Below are 21,910 nucleotides of genomic sequence, written 5' to 3'. Positions count from 1 at the left end.
GAACAAACAGCTAGATAACAACAAACTAAGTTAAAAGCATGCTTAATCATTCAATCTGCATTTAGCTGGAACAGGGAATTAGAGCTATGTCTTATTATCATGGTGCTTTGTTCAGGCTTCAGAAGATCTCTGCAGTTGACATTTTGACTTTATTTTCCATAAGTGTGGCCCCTAAAAACTACAGAACCAGGAAATATGTAGAAAAAGGCTTGGAGCATCTTCCTTATAGGGAAAAGTCTGAGGGTTTTAAATTTAGAACCAAGATTACAAATAGGGATGATGTAACAGAATTATGTATATATGTTTTATTGTGTTTAGCTTGTGCCCTTATGTTGGTGTTGGCTGACCTTAACCAGCATGGTGTAGTGGTTAAGAGTGGCAGACTCTAATCTGGAGAACAGGTTTTGATTCCCCACTCTTCCCACATGAAGTCTGTTGGGTGACCTTGGGCCAGTCACAGTTCTCTCACAGCTCTCTCAGTCCCGCCTATCTCACAGGGTACCTTTTCTGGGGAGATGGAAGAAAGGAGATTGCAAGCTGCTTTGAGACTCCGTAAGATTGAGAAAAGCAGGGTATAAAAGCCAACTCTTCTTCCTCTATTTGATCTTGGATCATAATAAATGAAATAATGACAGAATAGTATTCACCTTGAGCGGGTTCTGGAGAGGCAGCCTATACATTTTCTAAATTACTGGTTGTTTATAAAATCATGAATGATTAGTGCCCCAGAATCACTGCACCCTTTGCCACCCCTGCTGGATTTCACCTCCCATACCATCTCAGTGCCACCCCAGCCCTCAGCAAGTGATGGCTCTCAAACCAGTTCCTGAGGGGACAGGTGCATGTTGCTACCACCAAACTGGCTGCCAAGGGGGTGAGATCTTGTGGCTGCCAAAGGAGGGGTGTGCTGTGTCATCACTGAGCTGGCTACCAAGCCCTGAAGGAGGTTGTGTATGGCAGTGGGAAGCCTGTTATCCCTGTTCTTTTCCCATCCATTATTAAGGTGGAGACATGGGAAATCAACTTGGGTCCTAGGGTAGCTGCTTCAGATGCCCCATAGTTAAGACCACTCTGGCAGACAAACCTCATGGGGGATTGGCAGATGAGGGTCCACCACTAAAAAAGCCCTAATTCTGATTCCCACCTGCCTCATATCTGAAAACAGAAACACAAAGAGTAGGGTTTATGAGTAGGATCTTATCTGTATCTTAAACAGTACAGGAGGAGTTGATTTTTCAAGTACCCTAAGCCAAAACTGTTTGGCCATTAAAGGTAAGAACCACTTACAATTGTGGACAGAAACAGGCAGACAACTAGTGCAGAAGTTTCAGCACAAGTATGACAACATCTATCTATCCCTCCTCCACCCCCAGCAATAGCCTGGCTGACACATATTTGACTAGTGGAATTTTCTGGGCATGCTCCAAAAGCAGCCCCATGCAAAGAGCATAGCAGTAATCTAACATGAATGTGATCACAGGATGGATCACCATGGAAATGGCTGGAGAAACCTTTTCTTCCAGTTCCATAATACTGGTAGCTATCATCTGTGCCCTGTGACATGATGGACAGGGCATGATGGACTCAGGACAGATAAAAAAAATATCTCAACACACAAGTGCTTAATTAATTTATAGAACTTGTTACAGGTTGTAGTGCTGGGCACTGGCTTAAATGACATTAAAAGGGCACTAGACAATTTCATGGAGGACCAGCCAGACTGTTGGCCATAAGCAGAACCTTCATAGTCGGAGTCAATATATCCCTAAATACTAGTTGCACCACAGCATGCAACAGCAGAGGATGGCAAGTGCATTTATGATTTACTTGGTGGATTTTGGGAAGCATCTGGTTCACTGCTCCTTCTTGAGTTGATAGGCCTTTGGCTTGATTGTGCACTGTGCAGGGGCTCTTCTTATGTTCAGCTCCAAAACATTCAGGATTAGGTAGACTGATACCACTTTTGTATCACACCCTTTCTCCTAATTGTTCAATTCAACTCCTATTGAAGAAGTTATCTGAGAATAAATGAAACAGTCCTGTGTCTGCCACCATAAAAAATATGAGTCGTTCTTGATAGATCCAAGTTCATCATCCTTTTGCCCCCCCAGTAGGAAGAACGAGACAAACAATTAGTATGGGTGAAAAACAGGGCAACTTTATTGAATGAACAAGGCATGGGGCAACCTAAACTGCTGGACAAGCCAAGGGTAACCCCTGACCCTTCCAAGTCCAGTGGGCGAGCCACCCAGCCCCCGGCAGTAGCCAATCAGAACGGCTAATGCCGGGCCGGCAAAGGCCTGGTATACTCTTAACAGGCCAGGCGCCAACTCCAGCTAACCTGCCAGAGGAGGGAACCCTATAGCAGGCATACCAGCAGAGAACCGTGGAGCCCTTCTGCCATACCATCCCGCCACATTCCCTGAAACAGGGAATAAACTGAGGGTGCTCACCGGTTACCTAACTAGCCAACAAAAAACTTCAACCACAAAGTTACCAAAACTTAAGAATGCGAACAGTACAAGGTAGGCAAAACACATCCCAACCCGGCCAATCGGTTGAGATGAAAAAATTCCTACTTGGCCCCGTGCAAACCGGCAACCAGAGAAGCCTGTACTATTGCAGGGAGGGAGGGTGGGCCGATGAAAGCCCAGCTGAGACTGCGCCACGGAAGGCGCGTCCGGGTTTAAAAGCCCTTAGCCACGCCCCCTGTGATCCCGGGATGGGCGAGAGCCATTTGCCTCGCTCCGTCCAGGGAGGCAAGGAACGGCCCCCACTTTATTGCCGCTGAAGCGGCGCGGGCGGGAAAGGGCCGCATTGCCCTCCCCAGTAGGAAGAACAAGACAAACAATTAGTATGGGTGAAAACAGGGCAACTTTATTGAACGAACAAGGCATGGGGCAACCTAAACTGCCGGACAAGCCAAGGGTAACCCCTGACCCTTCCAAGTCTGGCAAGCGAGCCACCCAGCCCCCGGCAGTAGCCAATCAGAACGGCTAATGCCGGGCCGGCAAAGGCCAGGTATACCCTCGACCGGCCAGGTGCCGACTCCAGCTAACCTGCCAGAGGAGGGAACCCTATAGCGGGCATACCAGCAGAGAACCATGGAGCCCTTCTGCTGTACCATCCCGCCACATTCCCTGAAACAGGGAATAAACCAAGGGTGCTCACCGGTTACCTAACTAGCCAACAAAAAACTTCAGCCACCCCAATGCCAAGCCTCAGCTTAGGCAATTGGGCCCACCGGTTGGCCTAAAGCCAACCGCAGCCCCAGCCATAGATCGTGTAAAAACGCCCTGTTACCCTTCACGAACAGGTGGACGCTGTCCTGCCGATACAGGTCCGCCTCTTCAACTTTTATCGCAGGGTGCGGCAAGTAGATACCCAAGCCGCCACTAAGTGCTTTCTTGATTGCCTTGTTGGCCTTATGCCTGGCTCTGTTGATCCCCACAGGATCCCAAGCTGCCCTCCAGACCCTGCGTGGCAAGATGGTGGACCACAATATCAGCACCTCGGGCCACCTGCTCCGTATCACTCGCAGGTCCTCCACAGCCTGCAGTGAAAGGGCCTTCCCTTTCAACAAACCAAGGTCATTTCCACCAAGGTGGATCACCAAAATGTGAGGCGGAGGACCATTCCTCCCTTGAAACAAGAGGGGCAAGAGCCCGGCCCAGTGAAGGCCCTGCCGGCCCTGCCACTCGACAACGGCCCACTCGCTGAGCCCCAATTGAGAACCAATTGGCGAACATCGAGCCTGGTGGGCAGCCCAAAACACCATTCTGTGGCCAGCGATCAGAATCCTCCGCCATTCACGCCGCACCACAGCACCTAGAATAGAAAAAATATAACCAATTGAACATCGTGTCGAATCAAAGGCCCATGCGCACTCCAACTCACACGTCCAATGGGTGAACGTAACTCTTGTAAGCAGATGACCACCAATGGCCAACCCGCTGTATAACGGGCACAGGGTACACCATGGCAGCAGCAGTAAAGGCAGCTCCGATGCGAAAGGAGTGGGTGCCAAACTTGACCCCTCCCAACTCAAGTTTCTCCAGGGCCCTGGAAGTGACAGCCCAGAACTGAAACCTGGTTAATGGGGACCCATCCTCGTGACAAAAAAGGGGGCCGTCCAGATCGCCCCGCTTATGTAATGTAATGTAATGTAAAATTTTTATTTATACCCCGCCCTCCCCCGCCAGAGCAGGCTCAGGGCGGCTTAGCCAAGTACTGCTTCAGAGCCCGAATTGGGCAGATGTCCCGCTCCCGGCATGCTCTCAGGGCGATAAGGACGCCCTTCTGCTACTGATCGGTCTTGGACCTGTGCCCCTTATGGATACCTGGTCACCCTCGATTTTAACATCCCCAGCCTGGAGGGCCCGACCAGAAGAATCATGGCGTGAGCCAACTATGAGCTCGCTAACTCTGAATGCCCCCCAAAAAGGCAATCAAGGCAGCAGCATGGAACAATAAAACTTCAAACTTAGAATTACAGACTGCCTTCCAAACCTTATAAAGACCCCTTAAAACGGAAGGAGAAATGGGATGCCTGGGATCAGGTTGGGGACCCTGTTCCCAGGCCCATCCCTCCATCATCTTGCGAAGCCGAAAATCGCCCATGTTATCGGCGAAGCCCTTTGACTTGCTGTCAAATGCCAACGCGGCCAACTTTGCCCGTATGGATTTGACCACAAGCCTCTTACCTCTTAAATGTACGCAGAACTGCATGAGATGCGAAGCAGGAATAGGCCATCTCGAACTCAACCCTACCTGATCCCTAAAAACTTGAAACTGCTCGATAGAGCGACTATAGCCATTCTGGTGCTGGGCGCCAGGGCTAACTGCATTGCCCGGTCGGCCTTAACTCGCCAAGCTGCCAAATTTCTGGAGGCATTCGTGCCGGCTGCATGTCGGCTTCCGGTGCCAGCTATCTGAATCTCTCCATCTGTTGGCAAGACAGAGCATCTGCTACTCCGTTGCACACACCAGGCACATGTTTGGCAAGAAACAAAATGTTAAGACACAAACAATCACGTGTAAAAGCCCTCACAAGGCCCATAACATGAACACATTTAGACGTCAAATTGTTAATAACGTGCACAACTGCCATGTTGTTGCACCAGAAATGCACCACTTGGTTTGCCAACTCTGGACCCCAAAGCCTCACTGCAACAACTGTTGGAAAAAACTCCAAGAAAGTAAGATTACAGCAGAGTCCACTATCCAGCCACTCACTAGGCCAGCTTTCCGCACACCAATGTCCGCAAAAGTAAATCCCAAACCCGATGGAACCAGCGGCGTCAGACATAATCTGCAACTTCGCCTCGATCCTCATATCCCTGCACAAAAAGGAAACGCCATTAAATGAGGATAAGAACTGGTCCCATACATCCAAATCTTGGCGCATGCCACTATTGATCCTAATCCTGTGATGAGGCAAGCACAATCCGACCATGGCGTCACAAAGTCGCCGGAGAAAAGCTCTGCCTGGGGCAACCACTTTGCATACAAAGTTGAGGTGCCCCACAATCTGCTGGAGTTCAACCAAGGAAACCTTACGCTTGGCCCTCAGTGCTGCCAGCTTTTCCTGCAAACCCTGTACCTTCTCAGACGGAAGCCATGAAGCTTGCCGCAAGGTATCCAACTCGATCCCCAAAAATGTTAACACCTGTGCAGGACCCTCAGTCTTCTTATGCGCCAGGGGGACCCCAAGTTCCGCCGCCAGCTGCAGAAAAGAGTGGAGCATTCGGGCGCACTGCCCGGACCCTCCAGGGCCCACAAACAAAAAATCATCAAGTTAATGAACTAAATTGGCAGACCCCACCCGCTAACGCAATGCCCACTCTAAAAAGGAGCTAAAGCGTTAGAAGGCGGAGCATGATATGGAGCATCCCATAGGTAGAGCCCTATCCATATAATACTTGCCCCCAAACATAAACCCCAGGAGCTCAAAGTCATTGGGGTGTACTGGAAGAAGATGAAATGCAGACTTAATGTTGCATTTCGCCATTTCCGCTCCAACACCACAGCTTCGGACCACTTTGACAGCTTGGTCAAAGGAGGTGTATCTAACGGAACATAAATATTCAGGAATGGCATCATTAACCGACCCGCGTTTTGGAAACGACAAGTGGTGAATGAGCCGAAATTCACCCGGCGCCTTCTTCGGCACAACCCCCAATGGAGATACCCTTAAGTTAGGCACTGGTGGACTGTCAAAAGGGCCCAATACTTGGCCATCAGCACATTTCTTCCGTATTTTGTCCCGGACCACCTGCTCCATCCCAACGATAAAACGTAAATTCCTAGCCCTAAAAGGGACCCGAGGGCCCTGAAATGGAATATGAAACCCAACAGAAAAACCCTCAACAAGATAATCCCTTTCAGCAACCTTAGGATAATGAGCCAGAATTTCCTTAAGTACCCTCAGTCTGATGGGGCTGGGACCCTTTAATAACTGAATGGGTGCAACCGCCGCCGGCGGGCTGCTTACCCCCTGACCTGAGCTTGGACTTACTGCAAGAGGACAAAACGTGGGACCCCCCACACAGCGGGCACTCATGCTTGTACTTGCACGTCTTGCGGTTACAGACTCCCTGTGATGTATATTCCCAACACAGCAACCGGGGTTGAACCGGCTGCCCCGCTGCTGGGCGGGAACCACTCACAGCTGCCTGCTTAATCACCAGATGCCCACTGTCTGATCTGTCTCCACTGTTGGGCTTAGCCGGAGACATCAACTGCAGCCAAAGCTGCTGGTTAATCTGATCCCATGGCATTACAGGATTTAACACCGCCCTCATACGGAATTCCTGGTCGTACTGCAGCCACGCAGTGCCTGAGAAATCCGTGTAGGCCTTGTATATGATATCACAATATTGAAATAGCGGGGCAGCCCGTGAAGGCTGCGCCCGCGCTATAACACCTGCATATATCAGAAAGCCGGGCAACCAATTGGCCCAATTCCTGTCAACCTTTCTCCACTTGAGTTTCTCTTTGTCTTTTTCATCCAACTCATCTTTATCCTTCTTCTCCAGCTCCCTATAAAGAAGACTAAAGACATGGACATACTCGCCACGCGAAATTTTTTCATGGGTAGCCACCATCAGATGGTCACCCAGTGGCATGGCAGTGTCACCAAAAGGCTGGGAGTGGAAGGGCAAAGAGCCATAGGATGTAGAGGGCAAGCCCCAACCACCCCAATGAGCGGCCGGCCAACCCACCGGCCAGGTATTATAAGATTGCTGACCCCACGGTAAGGCTCCCCCAATTGCCGTCTGCACTGCAGCCCCCTGTGAGGTGGAAGGCAAAGCCGCCGATACAGACCCTTGGGTATTGGCCCACAGGAAAACTTGACCCTGGGAGGGTGTGGCCCACACACCCGTACTGCCAGGAAAAATGAGAGACCTGCCCCGCCCCCCGGGCAAACTAGAGCCACAGATCCAGAAGGTCCAGACGTGCCTGGAGGAACCCAACCCCAGGGCCACCCGCTATTACCACCTTGGGTGCCACACTTACCGTCTGAGTCCTCGACGTTGACTGCAAGCACCACTGGGGTTGGGGCCCCACCTGGCACAGAAGGGCCCACCCCTGCAGGGACATTGCCCTCCCCATCCAACTCAGAATCGTCATCTGCAGGGGTCCGGTTAGCCATATCCTGTAAAGAAGAAAGATGAGCCAGAACTTCCTGTTCGAATGCCCTGGTGGATGTCCTAGCCACCTTGCGTCCCTTAGTTAAACCAGATGCAACCGGGTCCACACCATACTGTTTTTCCAATACCCCCAAATGCTCTATTATGGCAAGCCTAGTGCATGCCTCATCTTCCTCCCCAGGGTGTGGATTCGGTGGGCACTTCTTGTCAACCCCCTTTTTGAGGGGCTGCTTACCTTTAGCTCCCCCTTTTCCCTTTCTAGGAGCCATAACCTCCAACCTATAACTCCTGAGGCCCAGAAAAAACCCACTCCCCAGTAGGGGGGAGGCTGTGTTGAAATAAAATCCAAAGGCCCCAGGAGGAGGGGGGGCGACGGGCAGAAGCAAATGTGAAGCTGCCTTTTACTGAATCAACCCCACACTCCAAGCTCCAAACAGCTGACCGACAGGGCTCCAAACCTCCCGTCTGAAAAGGCGGAGCGGGGGGGAGAGGAAAGGAGCGACTCACTACCCCCAGGGACCCAGTGACAACCGCGCCGAAATGCAAGCCGGTAGCTCAGGAATCCTCGCAATGTGAAAGGGCAGAAGACCACCCAAGCCCAGAACAGCCGTCCGAAAGGGCTCCAACCCTCCCATCGAGAAGGTGGGGGGGAGAGGAAGGAAGCGACTCACTATCCCCCAGGGACACAGAAACCACGCCAGAAACAAGCCGGTAGCTCAGAGGTCCTCAGAACGGCACAAGAAGAAAGGAGAGCCAATGAGGCTCAGGCAGGCCGCAACCGCGCGCTGCATGAGGGAGCTCCGAACGACACTCCCTTGCCCATGATCCCCGGATGGGCAAGAGCCGTTTGCCTCGCTCCGTCCGGGGAGGCAAAGAACGGCCCCCGCCCTATTGCCGCTGAAGCAGCGCAGGCGGGAAAGGGCCGCATTTCCAACCGAGGCTTTTGGGAATCTCATATTCACAACAGCTGAATAAAACTTCCATGATTGGAGGTAGTATACATCTAAATACTCATGGTTAGGAGGCTAAAATTTGATAGGGAAATGTTTGTGCTCTGTTTTAATGCTTCCTGGAGACATTAAGATACACACTATCTTAAGCCTCAGGCTAGAGCGAGGTGGTAGAAGAGGCTTACAATGGCAATCAGAACATGTCTGAAAGTTGAATAAACCACAGATGTACATGCAGCTTCACACACTTGAACTGCTGACTATCCCAGTTTAGCCCAAACTTGTCAGAGCTTGGGATCTAAGCAGAGTTGGCCACAATCTGTACTTATGGAGACAACAAAGGAAGACTGGGGTTGCTATGTAGAGGAATGCAATGGCAAGCTACCTCTGCTTGTGTCTTGCCTGGAGTGCCCATGGATGGGGTCACCATGTACCCACAGTGACTTAACAGCACATTCTTTTCACATACCTTTTCACACATCACTGGATTTAGGAGGAAGGTGATCTGGTGAAGGAAAGGAGCATAGCTATGTACAGCAAATCAATAAACCAATTATAAATTGCTAATGTTGGTATTCTGGAAATGTAAAAGTCTTTTATCCACTGAAATTAACTGGAAGAGGAATTGCCCTTTGCTGAGCCACAGTGAAAATCCTTTATCTGTTCTTTCCTGTTTTGGGCAAAAGAACCTTGTAAGCTGAAGTTATTACAGGTTATGTAAATAAGAAAGCAGAATGAGTGTCTCAAATGATGCAAATTGGATTAGTTTTTACTGACTTCAGTGAAAGAGAGCCAGGCAGTTTGAGGTTACTATTGTCTATTGGTATTAAAAGTGAGGCAATGTGTGCCCTAAATAAAAAGTCAACAAGTTTTCCTGATAAAGTATCTTGCTATAGCAGTGTATTTAGAAACATGGCTGCTCAGGGTTTTTAAAATAAGGAATAATTTTCCACTAAAATTAGATCAGTCTTGCTACCATTGTAAAGAAACCATCACACTCACATCCCATTTCCAGTTTTCATCAGCTCCAGGAATGCTTTGATTCCTTGCTCAGCTTAACTAGATGTGGAATTGAAACTTCACTAATTAAAATTTGATCCAGACTGCACACATTCTTTAATATTATAAATGCTCAACCAAACTATTATTTATTAGGAACAGTTGGAAATCTGATCTGAATGCTATTTTGATTTCTGCTGTCTGATTTCATTTTCACAGGTAGTGTATGACTGGAGACGCAGTGCAGAAAAGTGTGACTTAGTAAACCAACTCCCTGGTTTCAGAACTGTGAATTACATACCTCTCAAATATTGCCCCATTGACCTATACATTGAGGAAACGCCCTTACTTCTAACCATAGATAGGGTATGTTTCGTGCCTGGATACCCCATTCTTGATTTATGCAGATTTTCCAGAGAGTGTGTTCCATCACTAATTGTACTGAGGGCTATTGCTGTTTAGTCCACCAGTGGCTCATGCAACCTTATGGTGAGGATTCTGTGAGTGACAATCCCGAAAAGGAACTCTTCAGTCATAGAATGAGAGGACCGCCCTTGGTCCTCGGTGGGGTAGGGCAGGATATAAATCGAATAAAATAAAAAATAAAAAAAAATACAGAAAGCCCTGAGACAGCTGAGGGAGAGATGGGATTGCAATGACTGTAAGTAGGCAATTCAGAATGCATGGGCAATGGATCTGATCTTGGCATGCATGGTGATACAAAACATATTGGACTTCAGCTTCCCCAACACAGATGCTGAGGACTCTAAATTGCCCTGTGATTCTGAGATAGCTTAGGGAGGACATTCCTCCCCCCGTGATGTGGTAGCCAGGCATATGTACAAGACGACCATGGAGCCAAATCAGGGAGTGCATTTATTAGTCCTGGGGACAATAGTCAGCATGCTGTGGCGGGGAATGATTTATGAAAAATCAACTCCCTGGTTTCAGAACTGTGAATTACATACCTCTTGTGCTATCATTTGCTTGGACTGTGATTCTGAGATAGCTTAGGGAGGGCATTTCTCTCCCCGTGATGTGGTAGTTAGGCATATGTACGAGACAACCATGGAGCCAAATCAGGGAGTGCATTTATTAGTCCTGGAGACAATAGTCAGCATGCTGTAGTGGGGAATGATTTATGAAAAATCAACTCCCTGGTTTCAGAACTGTGAATTACATACCTCTTGTGCTATCATTTGCTTGGCCTGACACTTCTCATGGAGGTCCACTTTCGATGCTTTAATTCTATGTGGCCCAAAACACATGGCAAACTACATTCATCCTGACCTCCAATGTATCTTTAAATAACAGCTATTGATTAGATGCAAGTGTTTCTATTCCCTGATATCCAGTGGACTCTCAACCAGCTCAGTCCATGGTCAAGAAGCTTAACTCCTACTTGTGCATTAAGCCTCCTGAAATGTATAAATTTTGGTTTTGATGCATTGATGCCAACAATACTTTCTGTATTACACTTTAAATGCCCACCCCATCATGATTTAACAAGAGTATCCCTCATCCTATCTCCTGGCCTGGAGATGGCTTCTGTGTGTGAGAGAGCCCAGGCTGATGTATCCTTCTGCTGACCTGCCGGCTCCATTGTGTGTGTGATCTCTATCTCCCCCCTTTTCCATGTTCTTTTTCTATTGCTGTGGTCCCTGACCACTCTTCAATAAGAGTGCCTGCCTCCTTCTACTTTCTCCTTCGTAACCCGCATCCCCATGCACATCCCAGTAGTTCCTATTACGAGTGTCCCTGTAGGGATCAGGAAACTAATCTCCCAGTTGAACCCTAGCTTCATTTTTTCAACAATTACATTCAATTCTGACAGCCACAGAAAATTTACTTATGTGGAAAGAGTACTCATGGGCTGAACTGGGAGATATTGTGAGTCAGTATGAGCATGTGCTGGCAAAGCTGCACAGCAACCTGCATGCCTCTGTGCATGCACAGTCTCTTTCTTTCTCTATCCATCTATCCCTGTGATCTCTCACTCACTGTCTATCTCTGTTCTCTCTTCTCCCAACATTGACATGTCACAAACCCCTCAATAATACCCCCTCTTTAATCATCCCTTGCCCAACCCTGCCCCCTCCGTCTGCCTCTCTAGTTGCAGGTGCTGCATTGCTCACTGTCAACTACCTAATCAGCATTCAGTTCTCCCTCTAAATGCTCTTTTGCCTTCCATTGAAGGTTACTGTCAGATTCAAAGGACTTTTGGAGTGCTGCTCTGCATGGGCCCTTGGGGTCCACATTCATAGGTTGCAAGGATATTTAAAAGAAATACCACAGCACGGATGTAATCCTGAAATGTAAACTGGGTGGTCACCAGCACCTATTCTATTTTTAATCCCATTCTCCACCATAACAAGTATGTGGCACCCCAAAAGGAAAGGAAAGGAAAGGTCCCCTGTGCAAGCACCAGTCATTTCCAACTCTGGGGTGATGATGCTTTCATAACGTTTTCATGCCAAAAGGAGGAATCCAGAAAAGACAGACCATGTAGAGCCCAGCAGGAGGGAATGATTTGTGGAAACATCTTTCCCTGGTATAAACACCTCTTGCCTGATCCTTCCTTTTACTCATTCATGTCTCAGAGGCCCAGTATAGACTCTTTCATTCCATGTGGCCAGCTGCACAAAGTGAGCTGGAAACCTCCCAACCTTCCATTAGTCTTACTGTGAAGATGACATGTTAAATTGTACTGTTTCCCCCTACTCCTCTCCAGACAGAGAACAAGCAGGGAGGAGGAAGTCAGTAAATGGTTTTCCAGGCTCACCTTAGCTACCTCTTAACAAATGCTAATAGCTCTAGACAATGAGGTGGGTCAACCTCTCCCCTTTCCCCAAGCAGGAAACAAAAACTTGAAGAAATTAAGGCTAGGAAAAAAATTCTGAAGATGTCAGGAAAAGCTTCCTGGAGAGATGATAAAATTCAGGGGAGCAAGGAGGAAGCTCTTTCTTTGATGTGCTGAGTCCATGAGAACTCTCAACTGAGAAGGCAGCCACAGACTATCTGGCTGGCCTAAAGAGCTTGAGAAAGCCGCAAGGTAATGGTATCTCTGTAGAGCTCTGTACATTCCCGAGCAAAACAAGCCTGTCCTATATTCTAACAACTGATAGGGCATGTAGAGTGAGAAGGACAGAGGATTTGCATTTTACCCATTTCTTTTGAATCCCTTGCTCAGTTTGGTGCTGTGCTAAAAACTAACTTTTGATGCTGGTAGTGGTTCTCTGTAGCACATAGTCCTCCATTGTTTAAGACATGCTATTTTAAAAGAAGTGCTGGGAGAAGGCAGGAAGTTGGCCAGTGGCTAGTCCTCAAAGGGTGCACAAGGCAGTAAAACATCCCCATGGTGAACAGGCACTGAGCAATGGCAAGGCTTCAGATCATGGAAGGAAGCTGGGAGTCCTGACTCTCACAGTGAGCAATTCCTACAATGGTCAATTGGTGGTGGCAGGTTATCCAAGAGAGGAAATGATCTCCAGGTGTTCACAAAATCTTGGAGGTCAAGGTGGAACACAGCCTGAAGGCTAGAGCAGGCCTGTTCTGCCACAACCTCATTCACTTGTTCATTTTGCTGTGTAAACTATACTCCTTACTCTGGTTTCCTATGTAATGCTAGCAGATATGGGGGAGGGGGACACAACTTCCAGCATCATGTGTAGTTTGAGCCCCAAGCTATAGCAATCACTTTTACAGAAATGCATGTCTTTTACAATACACCAGATAAGGCAAATGATTATTTGCTGATATGTACATATAGCCTTGAATATATAGCCTTGAACAGTGCTAGTCAAGGCCTTTCAATATTATAGCTATCTTTAATCATCAATATAGTAAACTGCACCACCAATTACCCTTGAACCTTAGAACAACTGAAACAATATCCATTAAATAATACCCAGAAATATTATGGTGCAAAACATGTTGTGCTAACACAGAGAAAAATATAAGCAACACCTTACAGGCAAAAGATATTGATTATCTGACACCTGTTAAGTATGCAAGGTGCAAATCTGTAATAGTGGTATTGACTAAGACTCAGGCTTAAGGGTGCAAAGCTTATATTAAGAATATGTACCTTTTTATGCTATGCATTTTAAAAAATAATGAAATAATGTAATTATATGAAATGATTCTGAGGCTGAAATCAAATAAAGTTACATTATGTATTAGATTTTAAGACACCAACTTAGTGGCTCATAATAAAGCATCACTATGGGATACATCATGCTAACGAATGATATAAATAAAATAGTCTGAGAAATGGGCTATAAAGCGAAAGGTTATTTAATTAAATATTTTATATCAAACAAATGAAGATTATATTTACAATTTTACCTCCAGAAGTTTCTGATTTAGGGATGTAGCTATGTTAATATTTTTCAGAATGGGTCAATATTAGCAATTGTAGCATTAGGCCAGCTCTGCCACTAGGCAAAATGAGGCAGCTGTCTGCTCAAGACAGCAACATTTCATTTATTCTGTTTCATGCTCATTAACTCATTTTGTGGGGTGTAAGATGGTAATGGACAGACATGGTCCTTCAGTCGCTCTGCAGACTCAGCTTTATCTGCACTTTTTAAACACCCTTCTAGTAATTTAAGAAATCCTATCTTGCTCTATTTGTTCTAATTGGATCCACCAGATTTTGGACTCCTTTGTATGGTCTAATTACTGGTTGGATTGTTTAGCTTCAGCAGCTGTGCCTTCGAGAACTGTATATCTCCCACTGTCTCTGAAAGATACACAAAGCCATAATGGGGAAGAAAAAACAACCAAGAAGGCATTTGGATTTACACTCACCTCTGAAGTTGGCCAAGTTAGTGACATTTGGTAAGCTAGTAAGTGACATTTCTTCTTATTACTCTCCAAATAAGTTTAACATGCTGAATTTAGAGGAGGAACTCTTAATACTTCTATTTCATTTCATTTCATTTTATTCGATTTATATCCCGCCCTCCCCACCGAGGCGGCTCAGGGCAGCTCACAACATAAAATTCTAACAATAAGATTAATGAATATTAAAATACATTATATAGTTTACAGCAGTTAAAACAAGAAAACAAGAAAAGATCTATCAATGTGCTATCCTACAACCTTCCTTTGGGGTTTTTCAGGTACCGGTCAGTTATATGCCAACCAGAAGAGGACTGTCTTACAGGCCCTGTGGAACTGCCCAAGGTCCCACAGGGCTCTCACCTCTTCCAGTAGCTGGTTCCATCAGCAAGGGGCTGTAATCGAAAAGGCCCTGTCCCTGGTTGACTTCAGACGAGCCTCCTTCGGCCCAGGGATTGTTAGTAGATTTTGAGAACCAGATCTAAGCACTCTCTGGGGAACATGTGGGGAGAGGCGGTCCCTAAGGTAGGCAGGTCCTAGGCCATATAGGGCTTTAAAGGTAATAACCAGCACCTTGTACCAAACCCAGCATATTATTGGCAGCCAACACAGTCCCAGGAACCCCGGCTAAATATGCTCCCACCTGGGGAGCCCTAATAACAGCTGGGTGGCAGCATTCTGCACTAGTTTCAACTTCCGGGTTCGGCACAGGGGCAGCCCCATGTAGAGGGCATTACAGTAGTCCAACCTTGAGGTGACCGTTGCATGGATCACTGTTGTCAGATCGTCGTGTTCCAGGAAAGGGGCCAGCTGCCTTGCCCGCCTAAGATGAAAAAATGCAGACTTAGCAGTGGCTGCTATTTGGGCCTCCATTGTCAGGGCAGGCTCCAATAGTACCCCCAAGCTCTTGACCCTGTGTGCCATTGTCAATGGCACACCATCAAAGGCTGGTAGGGGAATTTCCCTTCCCGGACCACGTCAACCCAAGCAAAGGACCTCTGTCTTTGCTGGATTTAGTTTCAATCTACTCAGCCTGAGCCATCTAGCCACGGCTTGTAACTCCAGGTCCAAATTTTCTGGGACACAGTCAGGCCGGCCATCCATGAATAGATAGAGCTGGGTGTCATCAGCATATTGGTGACAACCCAACCCATACCTCCAGGCAATCTGGGCAAGGGGGCGCATGTAGATGTTGAACAACATCAGGGAAAGCACCGCCCCCTGAGGCACCCCACAATCAAGCATGTGCCTCTGGGACAGTTCACCCCCAATCGCCACCCTTTGTCCCTGACCATCGAGGAAAGAGGGAAGCCATTGTAAGGCCAGCCCCTGAATCCCCACGTCAGCAAGACGGCAACTCAGCAACCGATGGTCAACCGTATCAAATGCTGCCAATAGGTCTAACAACATCAGTACCGCCGAGCCGCCTCAGTCCAGATGCCACTGAAGGCCATCCACCAGAGCAACCAGCACTGTCTCCGTCCCATGACCTGGGCAAAAGCCGGACTGATGGGGATCGAGAACGGAAGCATCCTCCAGAAAACTCTGTAACTGCAATGCTACTGCCCTCTCAATGAGTTTTTTTTTTAAATAAATATTTTTATGTTTTATTGACTTTAGTACAATTGGCCATTACAGCATATGGATGTTGAAATTACAAATAACCCTCCCCCCCCAACCCTCCCCATCTTCTTTTAGTCTTTTCCCCTCAGCCAAGGGCACAGAGTCCTGATCTTCCACTGAATGTCCTTCCTTGCTTCTCCTGAGATCCACTCTAAACAAGGGTTCCATCTGGTCTCGATTTCTTTGACTTTATCTTCCCACATGGAATCCTTGTTGATTGTTGCCACGATGTCAGACTGTATGTAATCAAACAAATAGCTGTGCCAGCTTTCTATTGACCATTTACTTTTATCTTTCCACCCCAAAGCGATGACCGCCTTCCCCACTAGTATCATTGCCTTGACAAGGTTTTGCATGGGTCTACTTAGTGCCGGACTTCCTATTGTGCTTAACAACATCATATTAAAGCCAATGGTTAATGGTACATTGCAGACTTTTCTAATAAATTGAATAATTTCCCCCCAAAAGGGTTTAACCTCTTCACACTCCCACCACATATGTGCAAACCAACCCCTCTCAATGAGTTTACCCCAAAAAGGTAAATTCAAGACCAGCTGATAGTGTGCCAATTCGACCGGATCTAGCGTTGATTTTTTCAGAAAAGGGCGGACCACCACCTCTTTAAGAGGTGCTGGAAAATGCCCTTCCATCAGGGTCAATTCATGATATCCCATACAGGATATCTGAGCTCCCTCTGGCAAGCTTTAATAAGCCAGGAGGGGCAAGGGTCCGGATCACAAGTTGTAGGGCATGCAGACAAGAGTATCCTGTCAACTTCCTCCAGGCTGAGAACATTGAAACAGTCCAGAACACGATCCAAAGACAGGCACGGAGCCTCGGGTTTGCATACTGTCCCCAATGTGGCGGGGAGGTCGCGGCGGAGCAACGCGATCTTATCTGCAAAGAAATTCGCAAAAGCTTCACAGCCGATCTCCAATTCCTTAGAATTTGGTCTGCCTTGTGGCAGCATTGTAAGAGTCCGAATTGTATTGAACAATTGTGCCGGGCACAAAATTGCAGACGCAATCTTAGCCGCAAAGTAAGCTTTCTTTGCGGCTTTGACTGCCATCTCATAGGACTTCATAAACTCTCTATAAAATGTTCTTGAGTCGAGTTATCCTGATGAACCTGTGGCTCCTGCAGGAGAGCTAAGTTACTCTGCTCCTTTTTACAGTAATGAGACAAGTGGATGTAATTATCCTCTCTACTACTTCATCAGAATTTGAGGCAGCCATTCTATCTGGATTACAAAATATGTCACTGGAACCTCTTAATCCACCTTAACATGATTCTACTAGTCCTTTCACGAAGGACTTAATACATGATGTGGCTGAAGTTGTTCTGGGTTTCCCACCAAAGGAGGAAAACTTTATGAACCACTCAAATTGACAATTGCAGCCTCATGGTAACATGCAAATCCTCTCGTAGAATATTGCTGTCTGGCCACCCAAGAGAACTGATCCTTCCTTTCTGGAATACCTATCCTTGTTTGATACTGTTATTCTCCAAGAGTCCTGGTCTCTGCAGATGGATTCTCCACATGTGATTTATGTGTCTCTGCTGTGGAGAAAGGCCTGGCTATTCTTGTCTGTATGAAACTTCAGGCCACAGTAGTAAAATTAGAGCCAAATGCCCAACATGTACAGGCTGTAACTGTACAATCCAATAGATTTTGCATTTTACATTAATGTATACATAGCCCCTCAAGATAATAAACTTAGATTACAGGAAATCTGGGGTAATTTTCTAAAGCATGTAACTAGTCTCCTACTGAAGTTACCTGATGCTCTTGTTTTAGCAGCTAGTAATTTTAATGTTAGAGCTGGCCCCTCTGATGAAATGTTGTATTTAAGCAACAATGCTTCCCCTACTCAGATGAGTCAGCATTTCCCTTACCCCCCAGGCAATCCAAGGATGCTAAATCAAACTGAAAAGGATTTCACTTAGCACAATTAGCAAACAAATTAGTTTATTCTGAATGGCACATGCTTGGAATCTACTGGAAATGTAAAAGCTGGATCTGAAAAAGCCTTGTCTTGAATACAGAGCTTAGAGGAAGCTTTATTTATTTATTGCTAAAAACACCACAATTTACAAATAACAATAACAAAAATAATAAAAAACATATATAACTATAATCTATTCTATAACACTATATTCACAGCTAGATTTTTATCTTTCTTACAGATCAGTTCCTTCCCAGCAGAAACGTCTCATGTAGTTATCTCGGGAAATTACGTAATTAGTTATATTTCCATCTCTTCTCAATATGAATATTTCAAACAATAGGTGTGTGTTATCTCTTAAATAAACTCCATGGGCTAAAGGCTGAAACAACTTCCATGTTGGATTGTGCATTTTTATTTACTGTGCCTGAAATCTATAAACTAATTAAAGGAGATTACTTCAGTTAAAGCAATCATTTCCCCATAATTTTTTATGGGACCAATATTATATACAATTCAGATGTCTGATTTAACTGATTTCAGAAATGGGCATTGACAGATGTAGTTTAAAATAACTGATAAATTAAACAAGAAAAACCTTGCTGGATAAGACTAGTGGTCCATGTAGCCCAGCATCCTATGTCACACAGAAGCAAGCCAGTTCCCATGGAGAGCAACAAACAGACCATGAGCCAAGTTTTCCCTCTTGTCGCATCTTAGCACAGGTATTCAGGGGTTTGCTGCCTCTGACTATGAAAGTCACATTTAGATGCTGTGGCTATAACCACTGATAGACCGATAGATACACCTATCTCATCCCTTTTTAAAACTCTCAGTTTTACAATTATTGCTATGTCCTGTGGCTGTGAATTCCACAATTGAATTACTAGTTGGTTAATGTACTTCTTTTTGTCAATCATTGCACAGCAGTTTCATTGGTGTCTCTGAGTTCCATAATTATGGGAGAGGACGGGGGAACCCTCTTTCTGTTAACTTTTCCCACATAAAAAATAATGTTATACACCTCTATCATGTCCTGTCGCTTTTTTCTAACCTTCTGTTTAGAAAAAACAGACTCTTTAGCCATACCTCACAGAAAAGGTGTCCAACCTCTTAATTATATTGGCTGGTCTCTTTTTCTTACTCTGCAATATGTTTAAGATTCATTGAACAAAGCTGGGTGCAGTATTCCAAATAAGGCTGCACCATGGATATATACAACAGCATTACAATATTAATTATCTTATTTTCAGTGCCTTTCCTAATAACCTTCGGCATAGAGTTTGTCTTTTTCATACTGCCATACATTGAGTTAATGTCTTCATTGAGGTATCCACTATGACCTCAAGATTTCTAAGTCTCATCCAGTGCAATTGGTGTATATTTACAGTTAGGATTTTTTGTTCCATTGTGCATCACCTCACACCAATTTATTAAACCATAAAAGCTTGGCTCCTAAGAATTATAGCCAGAGTGGTGTTCAGGGAAGGTACCACTGTCCCTTATACTTTTCTTGTAGGGGGGAGCAAGGAATTTATCCTAAACATACAGAGAAAAACATAGGGTAAGGTATAAATAGCCGTTTTTAACAGGGGAGAATTGGTGGAAATTGCTCTTTTCCACCCCTCTGTTAGCTTACACAGAGTAAGGGTTAATACAAAGACATGACAATTTCTTCCCCACATCTGCAGCTCTCTGCACCTCATCTCATATTTTCCACAAAGACTTACCTCTTGTTGCCTCCTGGCACAGGTATAACAATGGGATGTATGGTTGCATCAGCAAAGACCCTTCTCATGAAATTCATTTCTTTGACAGGATCAAAATCAAACTCCAAAACTGTAGGCATCAGGTTTTAAAACATTATTGCTGTAGTTGTTTGGAAAGGAAACAAAGGAAGCAAACTATACAAATACAACCTTCTTTAACAAATATTGAATATATTTTTGTCCTGAAATTCATTAAGATAAATAATTTTTTTAAAGAGTGTAGAATTTTCTTTTGGTAAGCAATAGAAAGGAAGACTTGCTCACAACTCAAAGCTCTTTTTAAAGTAAGGGCCTCTTAAAAAATCTAGTGACAGCCAAGCCAGAAAGAATGTATTGAAAATTATTGTTTATTATAAAGTGAACAGAAAATATGCCCATGCTATTTAGTGTTATAATATGTAGTTTTTGATCAAGTAATGAACATAAATGTGAATTGGCCTTGCCAGCCCCAGGTCCTGGAGGGGGATCCCTCAGTTTTTCAACCTCCTCCTCAGCCAGCTGGCCAGTGGAGGGGAAGCCCTGCTCCAACAGCCTCCATGTGCCTTCAAACCTTGTTAGGTTTAGAAGAGACTTACAACTTTATTAGGGTTTGTATTTATTAGGGTTTGTATTAGGGTTTTCATTGGTGGATGAAAATGCCTTCTTCCTTTCTGTTAAAATTGTGCTGGTGTTTGTAAATCTCAATAGCTTCTCTGTTCAGGCGGGTATGATAATGTGAGACCGTAGAAAGGACTTCAGTTCTTTCAAAGTGGATGACGTGGTCTCCTTCTTGAAGTGCATGTTCAGCTACAGCTGATTTTTCTGGCTGAAACAAGCGACAGTGTCTCTTGTGTTCGGTGAGACGGGTGTTGATACTGCGTTGGGTAGCCAGCAAATTCCACAGAACAATCAGCACAGTCAACAACCATCTTCCTTATCTTCAAACCCCTTCCAACCCTCCCAGCAATTAACATGGAACAATGGTCACATTCAACAGCCAGTTTCCTTATCACTACCCTTCCAGGAAGCCCCACCAAACAATGGGCACATCCACAAACCAATTGCCCTTTCATCACACTCCCTCCAGCCTAGAAATAGCAGCTCTCCAGCAGCCCTGGCCCCACTCAATGCACAGCAGCCAAGAAGGTCTGAGCGCCTGCTCCGGCTGCAACGCCACTGAGGATGTTCTCCGCAGCTGAGAATGAAACATCTGGAAGGAAAACTTTCTCCAGTAGAACACGGCACTTGATCCCGAAAGATTCTACAAACCCTAATGATGTTACCAGCTGTGAAAACCTGAAATCTTTGATAAGACTTACAACTGTTTGTGTTTCTGAATGTGTGTGGCCTTTAAATCTCATCAAGAGGAAAGCTGCAGGGGGGCAGGGCAAGCAGACAGAGCCATGTTGTTCTCAGACCCTCTGTTTGGAGGAAAACTCCACCCTCCAGGCTGTTCTTTCATTTTCATATTAGTCTGAAGAAGAAGTTGGTCGAAATGCAGCGGATGGTTATATTCAGCAACAAGAGTAAATTCCCCCAGTGATATCACAAAAGTGTGTGCTTGCTAACTGTGTTTATTTTGGCTGCTTTGTAAGAATGTGTGTGTTCATTTTCATTTAGTGGAACATAAGCTGCTGGGAGGCAAGGAAATAAAGACTGTATTCAGGGGAACTGCACTGCTGTATTTTTATTTATTTATTTTAGGGAATGGGAAAGTCTCCCAGCTCCACCCCTAAAGTCCCCAGATATTTTCTGAGTTGGACCTGGCAACCCTAATGTGAATTCTTTTAAGGCAGAATTATTTATCTAACCTCATTCTCAGAACAATTTCAGCATGGTGTGTATGCAGAAGGTCCCTGGTTCAGTCTGCAGCATCTCCAGTTAAAAAGGTCAAGCAGAAGATGAGAAAGACCTCTGCTTGAGACCCTGGAGCCATCAGCTACCAGTCTGAGTGGACAGTACAGACTGTGATGGACCAATGGTCTGATTTCAGTATAAGGCACATTCATATGTTCAATAAACCTGCAATAAGTTTTCCCTAGAACTGGCTTATTTGACATTAACCAAAGAATCACATAAGCAAAACTCATGATGATAACTGAATTAATAGCTGATACCCTTTATGCAGTTACACATAAATGCCTTTT

Source organism: Heteronotia binoei, unplaced genomic scaffold (assembly GCF_032191835.1).
Source record: "Heteronotia binoei isolate CCM8104 ecotype False Entrance Well unplaced genomic scaffold, APGP_CSIRO_Hbin_v1 ptg000067l___fragment_4___debris, whole genome shotgun sequence".
NCBI lineage: Eukaryota > Metazoa > Chordata > Lepidosauria > Squamata > Gekkonidae > Heteronotia > Heteronotia binoei.
The sequence above is the reverse complement of the archived record's forward strand: the minus strand, read 5'-3'. Positions refer to the sequence as shown.